Consider the following 14,725-nt stretch of genomic DNA (forward strand, 5'->3'; position numbering starts at 1 on the left):
GAATAAGGCTGTTGCAGAGTGCCTAGCCTCTAATCGACCATAAGTTCTGATTGACTGTAAACTAATATACCTTTTCTTAGAAAAATGTCTCCAAGATTATTTAGATTATTTTATAGAAAATATTGCTAATAAATTTGATAAAGTAGGACATTTTTACTCCTTTCATGATCACAAACCTAATAAAGTATAAAAATGAGCCCTATTTTGAAGGCAAAGTACCTCGAGAAAAATGATGGCTTTAACATATGTTGTAACGCATATACGTGCGCAGTTTTTGGCCAAGTATGATCTTGCGTGAGCAATACTAACAATGTGAAACTTAGCATGATTTGATTGAAAGTGCGAAAATCCATGTAAAATACGAACTTAAAAATGACTATACCTTGAAATCAGATCACTCTCAGGAAAAATCCTTTTAAGGGGTTATGAGACCTAGTTAGATGAATAAAATAAAACATGTTTGAGACCAATCTGCAGATGGCCCAAGAACCGGCCTTATTGATCCGCCTCCTTTAAACGACTCCAATTTGGAAAAGATTTAGTTTCGACAATTTTATATTTACCTGTTTAATATATTTCAATTTTGTTTACCATTTAGTTGTGTATTAGAACTGAAATTTTCCGAATTTTCAAGATCCAAATTTAAATGTTTTTAATTTTTATATACTTATGTTTGAAATTCTTCAAATAAGAATACTTAAAATTTAGTTGACGAGACAACTTATATTTTAGATAAAATAATGACACGTACCAGAAACTTTTTAACAAAGCAAGCCTTTTTCGTATTTTGTTATTTTATCACTTTTCATATAATAAAAATAAATTGCCATTATTTAGTAAAGTTTATACTTTCTTCCAATTTTGACTTCGACGGAAAAAGAGAACTATCCCTCACAGCAATAGGATATACCAGGATACCCCATTTGATCCCATTTATCTCCCAGATTGTCCCAATGATATCCCAGGGATAACCCGTCCGATATTACGCAATGCGGAAATTTTGATATCCCAGGGATAACCCCAGGATATCCAGGGTAAACCTGGGACGCTTACGGGATATTCAAATTTCCGCCTTGCGGGATATTCGACGGGTTATCCCTGGGAAATCCTTAGGAAAACCTGGTAGATAAATGGGATAAAATGGAATATCCCTATATATCCTATTGCTGTGAGGGATAAATCTTAACATAATTTAAAAAAACTTGAATGTTTCTATTTTTGCAAAACTGAATATCAGAAATTATAAAGTATCGGAAATTATCCTTCAAGGTTAAAATAACTCGTAATTTTGTGAAATTCGTTTTTGTCTAAAATCAGAAGAAAAATATTCTGGATGTATATTTATTTCCAAATAAATCTAGAAAAATTTTGAAATGTGGGAGCTGATAGAAGGTCAAATGAGCTTTTATTCAATTTTTAATATTATAATTCCGGATTTCACGTTTGTTCTTTGTTCTATATTTTAAATGTGGAATTTTTTTAACAAAATAAAAATTATTTTAAAAGTCTTTTTTGATCCTAATTTCAATTTCTTCTTTTTATTTTAATGAAAGGAAAAGCGATTTTTAACTATTTCTTGTTTTCATTTAAATTGAATAAATACGTATCGGATTAATTTAAATTTAAAAATTTCTCGATTTTTCGATTGAAATTTTAGGGAACAAACTTCACAATTTAAATTTTTGAACCGAGAAGAGACTGAGATTTAACAAGAGGCGTTTAACGTTTATAACATTGACAAAATTCAACAGCAAGATCCTAAATATAATTATTTAAAAAATATGAAATTTTCGTGCTAGTGCAAGATCAAATGTTTTTATTCGATTTATAATATTCCTATTTCATTTTTTCTACATCCATTGTCTTCTGCACATTTTTAATGTAGAATTTGTTTAAAGAAAAATTGTATTTTTAAAATTTGATTAATAACTTATTACATACATTTTATTTAAAAGATTTTAATTTTTAAAGCTGTTTGAAACTCGAAATTATTTATTATCGAACGTTTCAATTCTTTTATTTTTCATTTTAATAAACAACAATTATTACATATTTTTCTTTTTTATTTAAAATTTAATACTTGATTAATTTGAATTGAAATGCATCCCTTTTTGCAATTACTGATTTTAAGCGCATATTTATTTAAGGTTTATAAAATTAACATATTTACAGAGAAAAGAACCTTAACATTTTAATTAGTTCAAAAATTATGGTCAGAAAATATAATTTTTCGGCCACAGCACTACACCTATTTGTAAGGTGGTCTTCCAATACGATCCCGCTTTCACTACTATTGGCTATACGCAACATGTGACAATGGTGGGAGTTCGGGAAGATGCAATAAACGAATAGCTTGGCTTGCAATAAACGAGACTTGAAATAAACCTCTTTTTATGCGATTTGTAATTTCCCAATTCCAATTTTTCTATGTTCGTCCTCTTCTGGATATTTTAAGTTTAAAATTTTTTGAACATAAGAAAAAAATATCTAAAAAAATCTGATCAATTACTTATTACGTAGGCTTTATTTAAAACATGTTAATTTTAAAAACACGTTTAATGTTTCAGTTTAAGGCCATGTGACGAGAGGGTCACGTGACCAAACCTGGTCTTCAATTTTTCTTTCCCAACTTACGTCTAAACTAAATGAGGTATCGCTCTGAAAGTTTGGGAAATGAAAGAGGAGGTAATAAGGTCCATGTTTCTGCTTCGTTCCGGTGGAAATTTTGAGAAAAAATTTTTTTTGAAGAAAACACCAGTGGAAGTTTTCTTTCGCAACTTACGTCCACACGGAATGAGATATCGTGTTAAAAATTTGGCACGATTAATAGAAGGCATGCAAGAATGTGCCTCCGGTCCTAAATAATTAGAATATTGAAAAAAGTTTTTTTTTAATTACTATTTTGGAGAAATACCGACCGTGCTGTCGTCAAACCCTGAAAGCAATTTGCAATGTTGTCAATGGGCTAGTTATGATGTTTATATTTATCAAAGTGGGTCAAAACGACAAAAATCGCTCATGAACATTATGCATAAATAATGCGAAAACTAATATTTGCACATGAAATGCAAATAAATATATTTGGTCTGAGATACTTATCATTCTGGTATCAGCTGTGTCAGAGCAGCACTAGCGCAGCGAGTAGACAACTTCGAACTTTTAGGGTCTGTGGGTAAAACAGATTGCATGATTACCGTCAGAGAAAGTTAAAAGTCAAACTTCTGCTGCAAAACCTAAATGTGTCCGTCGATAATCATTATTTGCATAAATAAACTTTTTCCTTCCTCTAACTCTTTGCAAGGCCACAAACGATCCTTTAATATTTATTAACATTTCCCGAACAAAATTTACGCGTTATTTAAACTGTTATTTTTCTATATGTGTGAAAAATATTGATCTTAGGGCTGACATGATCAGCTGTTATACTCATCACATGGCCTTAAGAGGAAAAATAATTTGTATTCGAAATCACCATGTTATGACTATCACGCCTACAGAAAAGTGAGCATTAAGATAGCCCTTCGCCATACCGTCTAGCTAGCGATATTTAATTAGTTCCAAACGCCACCGCACAGGTAAGTAATTAGTTCCACAAATGATCACTGAATAACGTACAATGTATTTCATTGATTTACTGTACACACACGCACATACATGGTTCATCTTGACTTCGCGAAGCGAACCATGTTCGTTATCGAATTTTCGGCACCAGCTGACAAAAACATCCTAATCAAGGAGAATGAAAAGAAAGAGAGGTATAGAGACCTTATAAGGGAGTTGCAACGATTGTACCCGCAATATTCTGTTAAACTAATCGTCCTTATCATCGGCGCTCTTGCAGGTGCCAATCTTTCACTCTTTAAGAGCCTGAAAAGCATCCCTATGTGTCAACAATATGCTAAAACACTTGCGGGAAAAATGCAGAAGGCGTAGTTCTTGGATCGCTCCGTGTTCTCAGGGTGCACGAAACTTTTACCGGATCCTCGTATTGATTTCATTACAGACTGTAACCACCTATCTAACGGTCGTGAGACGTGGTTGTGGCTGAAATTTTACCGTAATTTCGCTGGGAGCGGGTGCAATTTTTCAGATTAGCACCGGCTCCCGGTGAAATCCTGCGGTTGTCATTTTGACAAATTTTTAATATATATATATATATATATATACTAAAATTTATCTCGGAATGAACTACTTTCAAATCTCGCGCCTCACAAGATTGTCTATCACAGCTCAAATATATGGGACCCACATCAATCGCAAGTTTTCATCTACAACCATGTCAACAACAATAGAATCCGTGAGAACTTCAACTGACATTTTTACCTTCTGGATTCATTTTCGATATTTATGAAAATCTTTTGTAATGTTTTATATATTTTTTAATATTCTTTTAAAATGAATTTAAAAAATGAAAATTCACTTTAAATATTCCGAGGAATTAAAAAAAATGCATTATCTTGAAACCTTTGAAAGTCTTATTACATTAGTTAATTGGAAATTTTTTATTATTTTGAAAATTTAAAAAAAAAACTTCTGTCTTTTGAAATGATTCCAATTTTTCCTAAAATTTGGAGAAAATAAAACAAATTCTCTTTAAATCTTCCAGGTTTCTTTCTCATAATTTTGTAAATCCACCTATTTTTTCAGATAGAATTTTTCTAAATTTGAACCTAAATAAATTCCAATTTTTTCAATTAGTGATTTAAAGAACATATTTCACTATTTTAATCATTTTTAGGTTTATAACTTCAACAGAATTCGAAAAATAATGTTAATTATATTTATGAATTTCATATGCACATTCATTTTTAAATAAAACTAAAAAAATTAAAATTTTAGTGTTGATGAAAGCAAAAATGCCTTTTTATTCGAGTTCTAATATTTCAATTCCAACTTTTTACATTCATCCTCTTTTGGAAATTTTAAATATAGAATTTGTTTACCAAAATAAACAGTTTGAAAGGCTTTCACAATTCAAAATTCTCCACTAACGAACATTTGAAAAAAGAATTTCTGATCACTCTAAATTTCAATTCTTTCTTTTTATTGTGATGAAAAGAAAAATATTTTTTATAAAATTTCTTAAAATTTAAATTAAATACCTGTTTAAGATAGATTGAAATACAACCCCATTTTTTCAATTCCCGTTTTTAGACACAGATTTCACAATTTGATTTTTTATATCATAAAGTAGTTTCGGCTATTAAAGCCGAGAAGAGACTGAGGTTTGATAAGAGACTCAAAATGTTTGGCTCGTAGACAGCTTGTCTAGAAGCAAAAGATTATTCTCTTCACGAGTGGTTCACGAGAAGAGTGCAAATCTCTAAATCATTCTTACCATTCTTATATCATAAGAGTTATCACCGGGTGTTTAACGACACTGTTTACGTAGAAGGTGACGACGTCAGCATTTACGTAGCTCGCCTCCAATCAGCCAGTTCATTTATCAATGAGGGTCTTATCTTCGTTCTTTTCCCCTTTTATTCTTTCATTTTTTTCTCCTTTTTCCTTTTCTTATGTCTTCTCTTCTTTTCAATATCCTTCTTAGGAACCGATTGTCTCGTAAGGTCTAAGCTGGTCTGTATTTTAAATCGACGAGGTTCCAGGTAAATCGAGTTTTCAATTAACTCGCTTCAAATTGAGTGAAACAATTCAATACGATTCGCCTTATTGCATATTGTTTCTCAAGTTCAGTCTTCTAGAGGAAAGTATATGAAGGAGTTAAGAAAATATCTTTATAACAGATTACAAATAATTAAGATGCGTGGTAGAATTCTCCGTCAAATAAAAAAAAAACTGGGAATATATTCTCTTGAACTTAACCCCTTTGTGGATATCTCAGCACATTTTTTCATCGATTTGTGTAAAATTTTAGGAATTGCAATGCAACTCGAATACTGTTCCAGTTTTTGGGCTGGCGGTGGTAGGAAACAAATCCGAGAGAGTGCCTCTCCGTATGTAAACTTTCTTTACGTGTTCACACATGAATGACCACCACACCCTCCCCCGCAGCTCCTTTTACACCTACCTGCGGCGTGACGACAATTCTCGGAAGGGATATATCTAAGGGCGTTATGTCGGAGTTTGACTGTAATAAAAAATCAGTAGAAATGGCTTCTGTGCATACACACTGTCCATGATCGTAGAAACTATATAGGGAGCGTTCACATATTACGTAACATTATTTTTCATCTTTTGAACCCCCACTCCCTTCTTCATATAATATACCGTGACATTACCTTCGGACACTCGAAATGCTTTTTAAATATTTTTTTAGTCACGCAAATTTTTAAATTACTTACAAGAAAAGAAGCATTATTAATTGTTTATAAATTCATACGAATATAGATTTTTTAAGATTCTTGAGAAAATTAGAAAATATTTTAGAATATTTCAGGTGTATCCGAAAATAATCTAGAAGATTTAAATAACTTTCTTTTTATTTTATATGATTAAGCAAAATATTAGGAAAAATTAGAGCCTTTTTAAAACATATTCAGACACTTGCGAGCCGCGCACGTAGCGCGCTATTAATTTAATTAATTTAAAAATGTATATATCTTTTTTAGATAAATAATTTAAGTAGACCAAGAAATTTGGTGTTTTTTATATACTTGCTAGCCCTAAAATCTAAATTATCAGTGCACCAGGGACAAACAGTCGTAAGAATCGATTTCTACTCTCCGAAGGAAAATTGCTGTACGATCATAGCCTTCGAGCTTTCACAGAAATCCAGTCTTCTAATTTTATCCAATCATCTGAAAATTGACGACCGCCTCTACCCACAAAGGTAAATTTTTATCTCAGTAAAAAAATTGATTAATCCGATGCATCAGGAAATTTCTCAGGGATCTAAAATAATTGTCTAGAAAAAATAAAACCATTCTTAGCTTCTGTAATTATTTTTTATTCGTCCGGGTAAAGGAAGAACATCTATTTCTCAATTATTTATTATATTGAAAATTTTCAAACAATTTCTGTTGTTTACCAACAAGAAAATATATAAATATAAATTTTAAATGAGTATATATTTCTCATGTTTCATTGTTTATTTCTTTTTAAGGTTATATAACTATAATTACTCTAAGATTCTTGAGAACATTCGAAAATATTTTGTACAATTTCGGACATGCAAAATATAAAACTTAACAAAAAAGTTAATCCTAAACCAAATTGTTGAAGTTTCAACGGAAAATGTAAAACTGACATTTAAATCCAAAAAGATGTTTATTTGATAAAAAACCGTTGAACTAATAAAAAAATGCAAATTTTCAATAAAATAGTTGAATTATCAAACAATAGAAATTAATTTTCAACTATTCTATTTTTTAGCAAAAAAAAACATTAAATATTTTCCAAAACAGACGTGTTTTTCACAGAAAATTTTTTTTAACCCGAGTCTATGCATTTTTTACAAATAAAGTTAATTTTCAACCAAATATTTGAATTTTTAACCAAATACTTTAATTTTCTACCAATAAGATTAATATACTAAAAATAAATATAAATTATAAACTAAACTAATAAATAATTAACCAAAAAAGTGAATTTTTAACAAAGCATTTCAACTTTTAACCAACACGTTACATTTTCAACTAAGAAATATGAATTCTCAACTAAAAATTTGATAGTTGATATTTCAATAAAAAATATTTTAATTTTTAATCAATAAAAGTTGAATTCATGTCGGAAAATGATAATAAAATAGTTAAATCCTCAGCCAAAAAAGATTTTACTTTCAAACCAAACATTTGCAATTTTTATTTTAAAAGATGAAAATTCTATCAAAAGAGGTCAATTGTTGAATTCGCAACCAGAAAACATTTTTCAGTCTAGAGTTAAAAAAAAATGTTATGTAAACTATAATAAAAAATCATTTTTAATACAAATTAAAATTTTGAATGAATATTTATTTTTTTATTTTATTTTGTTATTTGCTTTAAGGTTATATAAATATAATTTTTCTGGGTTGTTCTACAATATTTAAAAAGATTTTTGAAGATTTCCATATGTCAATAATGTATTTAGAAAATTTCTAAGATTTTTTTTCTATTTTACAGAATTTTACGAAATTTTAAGAAAAAATTGAATCATTTAAAAGATATTTCAGACTTTTTCTCGTTTTGAAGAAATTTAAGAAACTTTTACCAATTTTTTTCAATCTTTTAAAGTTTCAAGATATTTGTTATTTCTCCAAACTTCAAAAAATGTATAAATATCTTTTTAAGTGACTTGGATTATTCCTAAAATTATTTCAAAATTTTCCGGATTAAATTTTGGGATTTTTAAAAATCTTTTGTAATGCTTTAAAATCTTTTTAAATATTTTCTGAAAATTAATTTTTTTTAAATAAAGAATCAGCTTTAAGTATTCCCAGGAATCTTAAAATTTCTTTTAATTATCTTTAAACTTTTCACAATCTTTACAAAATTTTAACATTTTATTTGGAAATCTTGAAAAACCTACATTTTTTTAAGATTTTAAAAATTATTTATTATTTTAAAAATGAGTTGAAAAATTCTAGACATCTTTAAGACAATTTAATTTTTTCCTAAAAATTAAAAAAAAATGTAAAAAGAAATTCCTTCAATTCTTCCAGATTCGTTTTCGATAATTTTGAAAATCTTTTAATATGTTTTTAAATCTTTTGAAATAATTTTTGTAAAATATAGAATCATTTCAAATTCTCTGAGAAATCGTAAAAAAAGTGTGTATTTTCTTGCAACCTTTCAAACCTCCTAAAAAGCTTCTAAATTTTGTTTTGAAACCTTCCAAAATCTAGATATTGTTTTATATAAAATTATGTTATTGGACATGTTATTATCTTAAAACTTTTATTTCAAAATCTTCTAAATATCTTTTAAGACGATTCGAATTAACTTAACATTTTGGAAAATTCTGCAAAAAAAAAAAATAAATGTCCTTCAAATCTTTCAGACTCCTGTTTGATAATTTTGAAAATCTTTTAAAATTTTCTAAAATTTTTTTATAGATTCCCTTAAAATTAATGTTTTAAAACGAAAAATCATTTAAAATTGTCTGAGGAATCGTAGCAAAATTTTTTAATTTTCTTTAATCCTTTCAATATTCTCTATTTTTTCGAATCTTTTAAAAATCTACATTTTGTTTCAAATTTGTCAGCACTGGTAATTTTTGTTTGCCGGGAGCAATTTTTTTATCTTCTATGCATTCTGCACTTCCAAAATAAAGATATTATAAGTTTTTACCCATAATTTCATTTTTTTCATCTTTTGGAATGTGTGCAAATGTTAACAAATTATAATCTCGTAGAAAAAAGTTGAATAAAACAAAATTATTTCCCTATATTGAAAAATATTTGAGGGGCCACACTGCATACGGGCGTGAGTGCAAAATTTTTGAAAATCGGTTTATTGGCTTAAACTACTTTTTTCCCTCTAACTCGTGTTCCTATAGAACATTTTAGCCCAGTTCGACCCGAAAGAAGGTCTAGGAAAAAAAGTCAATTCATACGGGCGTAAGTGCCGCGATGCTTGCTGGCGTAAGTGCCATGCTTCATAATGTGGTGTCACCGCGGCGTCATTGATTTTCAGAGCACGTGTCGATTCTGGTTTTTTTAAGTTTGTCCATAAAAAATTATGAATTCTTAGAGAGAAATAATTGCTGTAAAAGTTACCTTTTATGTGTCAAAATGGAAGCTTTCTGTCGCGTCCCGATTTTTGACCAGGGCTTTCTCGGACATGGTTATCTTTTTTAAAGATCTCTTTTTGCAGTTAAATAGAGCTGCCAATAGCTCAAAAGTACTTTTTTGTTTTTCTCTTGAATTCAAAAATTTAACAGTTCCGCAACTTTTTATGTGTCAATATTAAAGCTTTCTGGTGCGCGACGATATTTGAACAGGGCTTTCTCGCGCATGATTATCTGCTTCAGAGCGATCTTTTTGCGACTCAACAGAGCTAAGCAATAGCTCAAAAGTACTTTTTTCTTTGTCTCTTCAATTAAGAAATTAAACAGTTGCGTAAGTTTTTATTTGTAAAAATAGAAGCTTTTTGGTGCTTGTCAATCTTTAACTATCTCTTTCTCGCACATGGTTATCTTTTTTAAAGCGTTCTTCTTGCATTGCAATAGAGCTAACCAACAGTTCGAAAGTAGTTTCTTGTTTTTATTATTAATTGAAAAATAAAAAAATTATGCAAATTTTCATGTATAAAAATCAGAATTTATGGGGACACGCTGTACCTTTGACAAAGGTTTTCTCGGAGGAGGATGCTTTTTTCAGGATATTCGTTTCATGTTTCGATAAAGCCTAACTGTATCTTGAAACGTTAGACAGTTTTTGAGTTCTCCTGTAAAATTCGTATTTTTGCACCTACGCCCGTATGCAGTGTGCCCCTTAAATTACAAACCTAATTTTCTCATCTACCAACTACTTTTAGAAACATTCAGAAATAAGTTTTATCTTCAAATAGAATTACTTATACATTTTTATTTACTAAACCCCTTGTTCGAAACTTTAAGAGCACAATATTGTTGTCTTCATTATAAAAAAACATTTATAATTTAAATGTCCTCTAATAGAAATAAATTTTTAGAATTAAATTTCCTCATCAAAAAATAGAGGTTTACAAAAGTCGAGAAAATTCTAAAGAACGAACTAAAAAGAGCCACTAGAAGTCATGTTCACGCAGTATGCAACAAATCAGGTTCCAAACAATAAAATTGGTAATTCCGCTAAGCATCACATGGTGATTTTAGGAAAATAGGCATCTATCCTTTTTGTGTTTTCCTCTTCGGATCGCCCGAAGAAATTCGATTTCAATCCACCCTAAAAACACCTTTTTTGCTATAGTAAACTTAGCTAACTAAATATGATTAAGAGAAATAATGAATTAAGAGCAAAGACAAAGATGAAATCTTCTTTTATACCAGGACAATAATTTTTCTTTAAATAAAACAAGACGACATGGATCATAAGTTAATTTAAAAATTAATAAAATATTTTTAGAAAAAATTAAGATAATTATTTTTCAGTATATTTGGAATATCATTTATTCGATCAACATATTGTTTTTGGCAAAAACGTGTTTTTTTCGTTTCAGCGTCTATCCATAATATAAAATAATTTGGTAAACAAATTTTATTTTTAGAATACAGATTCATTAAGTAAATAGGTAAAGAGTTGCGTAACGTCCTTACCGCGAAACCCCGCATTGCGGGAGGCCTCCTTCTGTAAGGGGGCCCCTTACGGTCAGTGGCAAAATTATATCTTAATTTCAATTTTACATATTCTTGTGCATTTTTAAATCATTATTTATTTCAATTATAGAAATTCGAAGGAATGTATTAACAATTTTTTAATTATTTGAACAAATCTAATTTGTTTAAACAATTCTTTTTCAAAAAATATATTAAAACCGTATTTTATGCATTAAACTTAATATTTTATTATTATGGGGAGTAGTAAATTCTGCCAAAAGCTTTATGGTAATGTTTATACAATTAATTTTTTTCTTTGCACATTTCTTTTAAATTAGCATGGATTTCTTACAATTAAAAATGTTTAAACATTGACACGACGTTTTTAACCAAATTTACTACTCGAAATCATTCAATATAATGTTTAATTCAGAATTCTTAACTAATAATTTTTAATAGATTTCAGTGTACTTCAACGGATTTCAACAATTTTCAATTTTAAGGGAATACTTAGAACAATTTTAAAACATCACATAAGATTTCCAAAATCACTAGAAACAAGTCTCGAAGATTTAAAGACAATTTTAGCGGTAATCTAAGTTAGTTTAGAAGATATTTCCGAATTTTTTAATTTTAAAATAGATAAAAAACATTGTAATACTTTTAAAGATTTCTAAAAATTCATTAAATATTTTAATTTTTTCCAGTGTTTGAACGGTCCTAACAATCTTCTAAACTGGTTTAAATTTATCCTAAAATTGTGTAATCTCTTCTCAAATAAACAAATTGTATTTAAAATTGTCTGGATGATTTTTTTACAAGTCTGAAACATTCCGAAATCTTCTCGGCTCATGAAAAAACGTAACCTTATTGATTAATGCAGCCACAAGTAGCTATAATTTTTTTTAAATGTGTTGAAGCTTAAATTTATAATCATGTACACAATGCTTTCCAATATACTAAACGAAGTAAATATTTTATCAAAATTACTTCTAGCGGAAAATAAAGATTTAAGTCATGCACTTAAAATCTCAAACACTGTAAGGCCACATTCGAAAAAGTACAGACTTGAGTATGAAAAGTGTAAGGAAGAAGCTACACAAATACCTCAAAAATGGGGTATTGAATCAGTCTTTGTAGAACAACGGAAACCAAAGCGTAAGAAGCATTTTGATATTAGTGAAGAATTTTTAATAATCAATGTCTTTAATCACACCTTAAGGTGTCTAAGGTCTAATTAGACATTGTGAATACATAGTTTACAGAGAAATTACAGATTCGATATCATAAGGACTTTACAAAATAATTCCCCTTGCATGTCATCAACTTTATCCCATTTAAAAATAGTCCCTTAAGAATTTATTTAACCCTGCATGTTAGAGTATACCAACTTGCGAAAAAACGATCAGAAAAATTTTAAATAATAAAATCCTATTTACGAAATTGAATGCATCAAAGTCGATTCTGAAATCTGTCTCTACTGACAATCGAACTTGATGATGCAAAATGATTGGATAAGTCAGAACTATGTATAATTTATTATATAAATTGTCTAAAATTAAATATAATTTGTTATATTATAAGAAGAACTATGTGAGATATTTTTGAAAATGTATTTTAGCTGCACTTATACGCTGTTTGCTTTTTAATTTTATAAGAGGGACCTCCTAAACATTTCTGCGTTGGAGCCTACACAGTTGTAGTTATGCCACTGTAGGTAAAGCTTGTTAAACATTTAAACACTTTCAAATTCATAGGTATTTTTTACATTTCTTTTATAATATATCATTTTACAAATAATTTAATTTTTTAAATTAAAAATAAAGTAATCATACGTCAGATTGTAAATAATAAATCAATCAATCAAAAGTAAATAAATCCATCAATTTATTTTAACCTACAACAAATCTTTACATACTCACCAACTTTGGTTGAGTTTACAGGAATTCAATGATATTCCGTGAAATTAACATAGATCCTGTACAGTGAAATTTAATATAATTTAATGAAATTTAAACGAAATCAATGTACATCTTTAGCGGACCCAGTGAACGGAAAGGATACTCTACAGCGTATACTTATAGAACCCACATAGTATCCCTTCCGTATCATGCAACAAAAACTAAAAAAACAGAAAACTAGGAATTGAACTTGTAGCAATTCGGATTTTACGTTAAATTTTCCATTAGAATGTCACGGAGATATTGCAATAGTTTTTTTCAGCGTTAAAAACTTAAAAAATTATAATACCTATAATTTACATGGGCAAAAGGCGGCTTCAATCACATCTTAAAGTGGCAATATACTACTGAAGCGATTATGTATGCGCTTGAAGTCACCTTCAGCAGCAGTTAATGCATTTTTTTTTTAATTTTAACGCTTCAAAAATACTGTTGCAATTACTTCATAACATTCTAATGGAAAATTTAATGTAGGATCCGAATGGCAACAAGTTAAGTGCCCATCTTGCTATTTTTTTAGTTTCATTTTCATGATACTGAAGGGATACTATGTGGATACTATGAGGATGCGCTATATAGTATCCTTTCTGTTCACTCGGTTCGCTGGGGATGTAACGACGGACTAAATCAAACCTGAACTCAACAGAATTCGATACCTACAATTAAATAAAATATAGTGAAATTCATCAAAATTCAATAGGGTTGAAAGGAATATATAGGAGCTCAATAGAATTTGATACGATACAATGTAATACAAATTCAACAGAATTCAATAGGATTCAATGAAATAGAATGGAATCCAACATAATTCCATATAATTTAACGGAATACAATATAATTCAACATAATTAGGTAGAATTAGGCAGAATAGAATAGAATTCGACCAAATTCGATAGGATATAACAAAGCACGATAAAATTCAACAGAATTGAATATTATTAAACTGAATATAATAGAATGGAACCCAATAGAATTCTATAGGATTTAAAGGAATGCAATGAAATTGGACAGAACACGATATTATTCAATGGAATATAATCAAATTCAATCGAATTTATATAAATCAAGAGAATTAGATAGGTTTAAAAGGAATATAATAAAATTCAACAGAATTCGACTGGATTTAGAGGAATACAATGGATTTTAAAAGAATTCAATTCAACTCAAAGAATTAAGAAATTAAGAAATATTTAAGAAGATTCAAACAATTACAAAAATTCTGAAGAATTCCAGAACATCGAATAATTAAAGTGAATTCAGAGACTTTGAAGACTTTGAAGGAATTTATAATAATTTGGAAGCACTAAAATAATTTAATGGAAACAAAAACTATTTTAAGAATTAACAATGATTCAGAGCATTAAAAAAATTAGAAAACTTCTAAAAAATTTAGGGAATTTGAAGACTTTTAAAGATTTTAAAGACTTTGAAGAAGAATTCTGAAATTCGCAATAATTCCGAAGAATTTAAAGAATACAATGGAATTCAAAAAATGTAAAGAATATAAAATAATTCATAGGATTCTGAGAATTAAAAATTTTAAGGAATTCAAAGACTTTAGGACTTCAGGGTAATATAACATATTTCAA

At 28.7% G+C, this 14,725-nt stretch overlaps 1 protein-coding gene across 1 annotated transcript in view; it reads right to left on the reverse strand.

Annotated features, from left to right (window-relative positions):
- LOC117172769 (corticotropin-releasing factor-binding protein) overlaps window positions 1-5,258 on the reverse strand; it is a 138,778-nt gene extending 133,520 nt beyond the window's left edge. The window contains exon 1 of the mRNA XM_033360975.1: window positions 5,103-5,258. The gene's annotated coding sequence lies outside the window, so the exon portion shown is untranslated. The remainder of the gene's footprint in view (window positions 1-5,102) is intronic.
- Window positions 5,259-14,725: the final 9,467 nt, after the last annotated feature.

This window comes from Belonocnema kinseyi, chromosome 5, assembly GCF_010883055.1.
Source record: "Belonocnema kinseyi isolate 2016_QV_RU_SX_M_011 chromosome 5, B_treatae_v1, whole genome shotgun sequence".
Lineage (NCBI taxonomy): Eukaryota > Metazoa > Arthropoda > Insecta > Hymenoptera > Cynipidae > Belonocnema > Belonocnema kinseyi.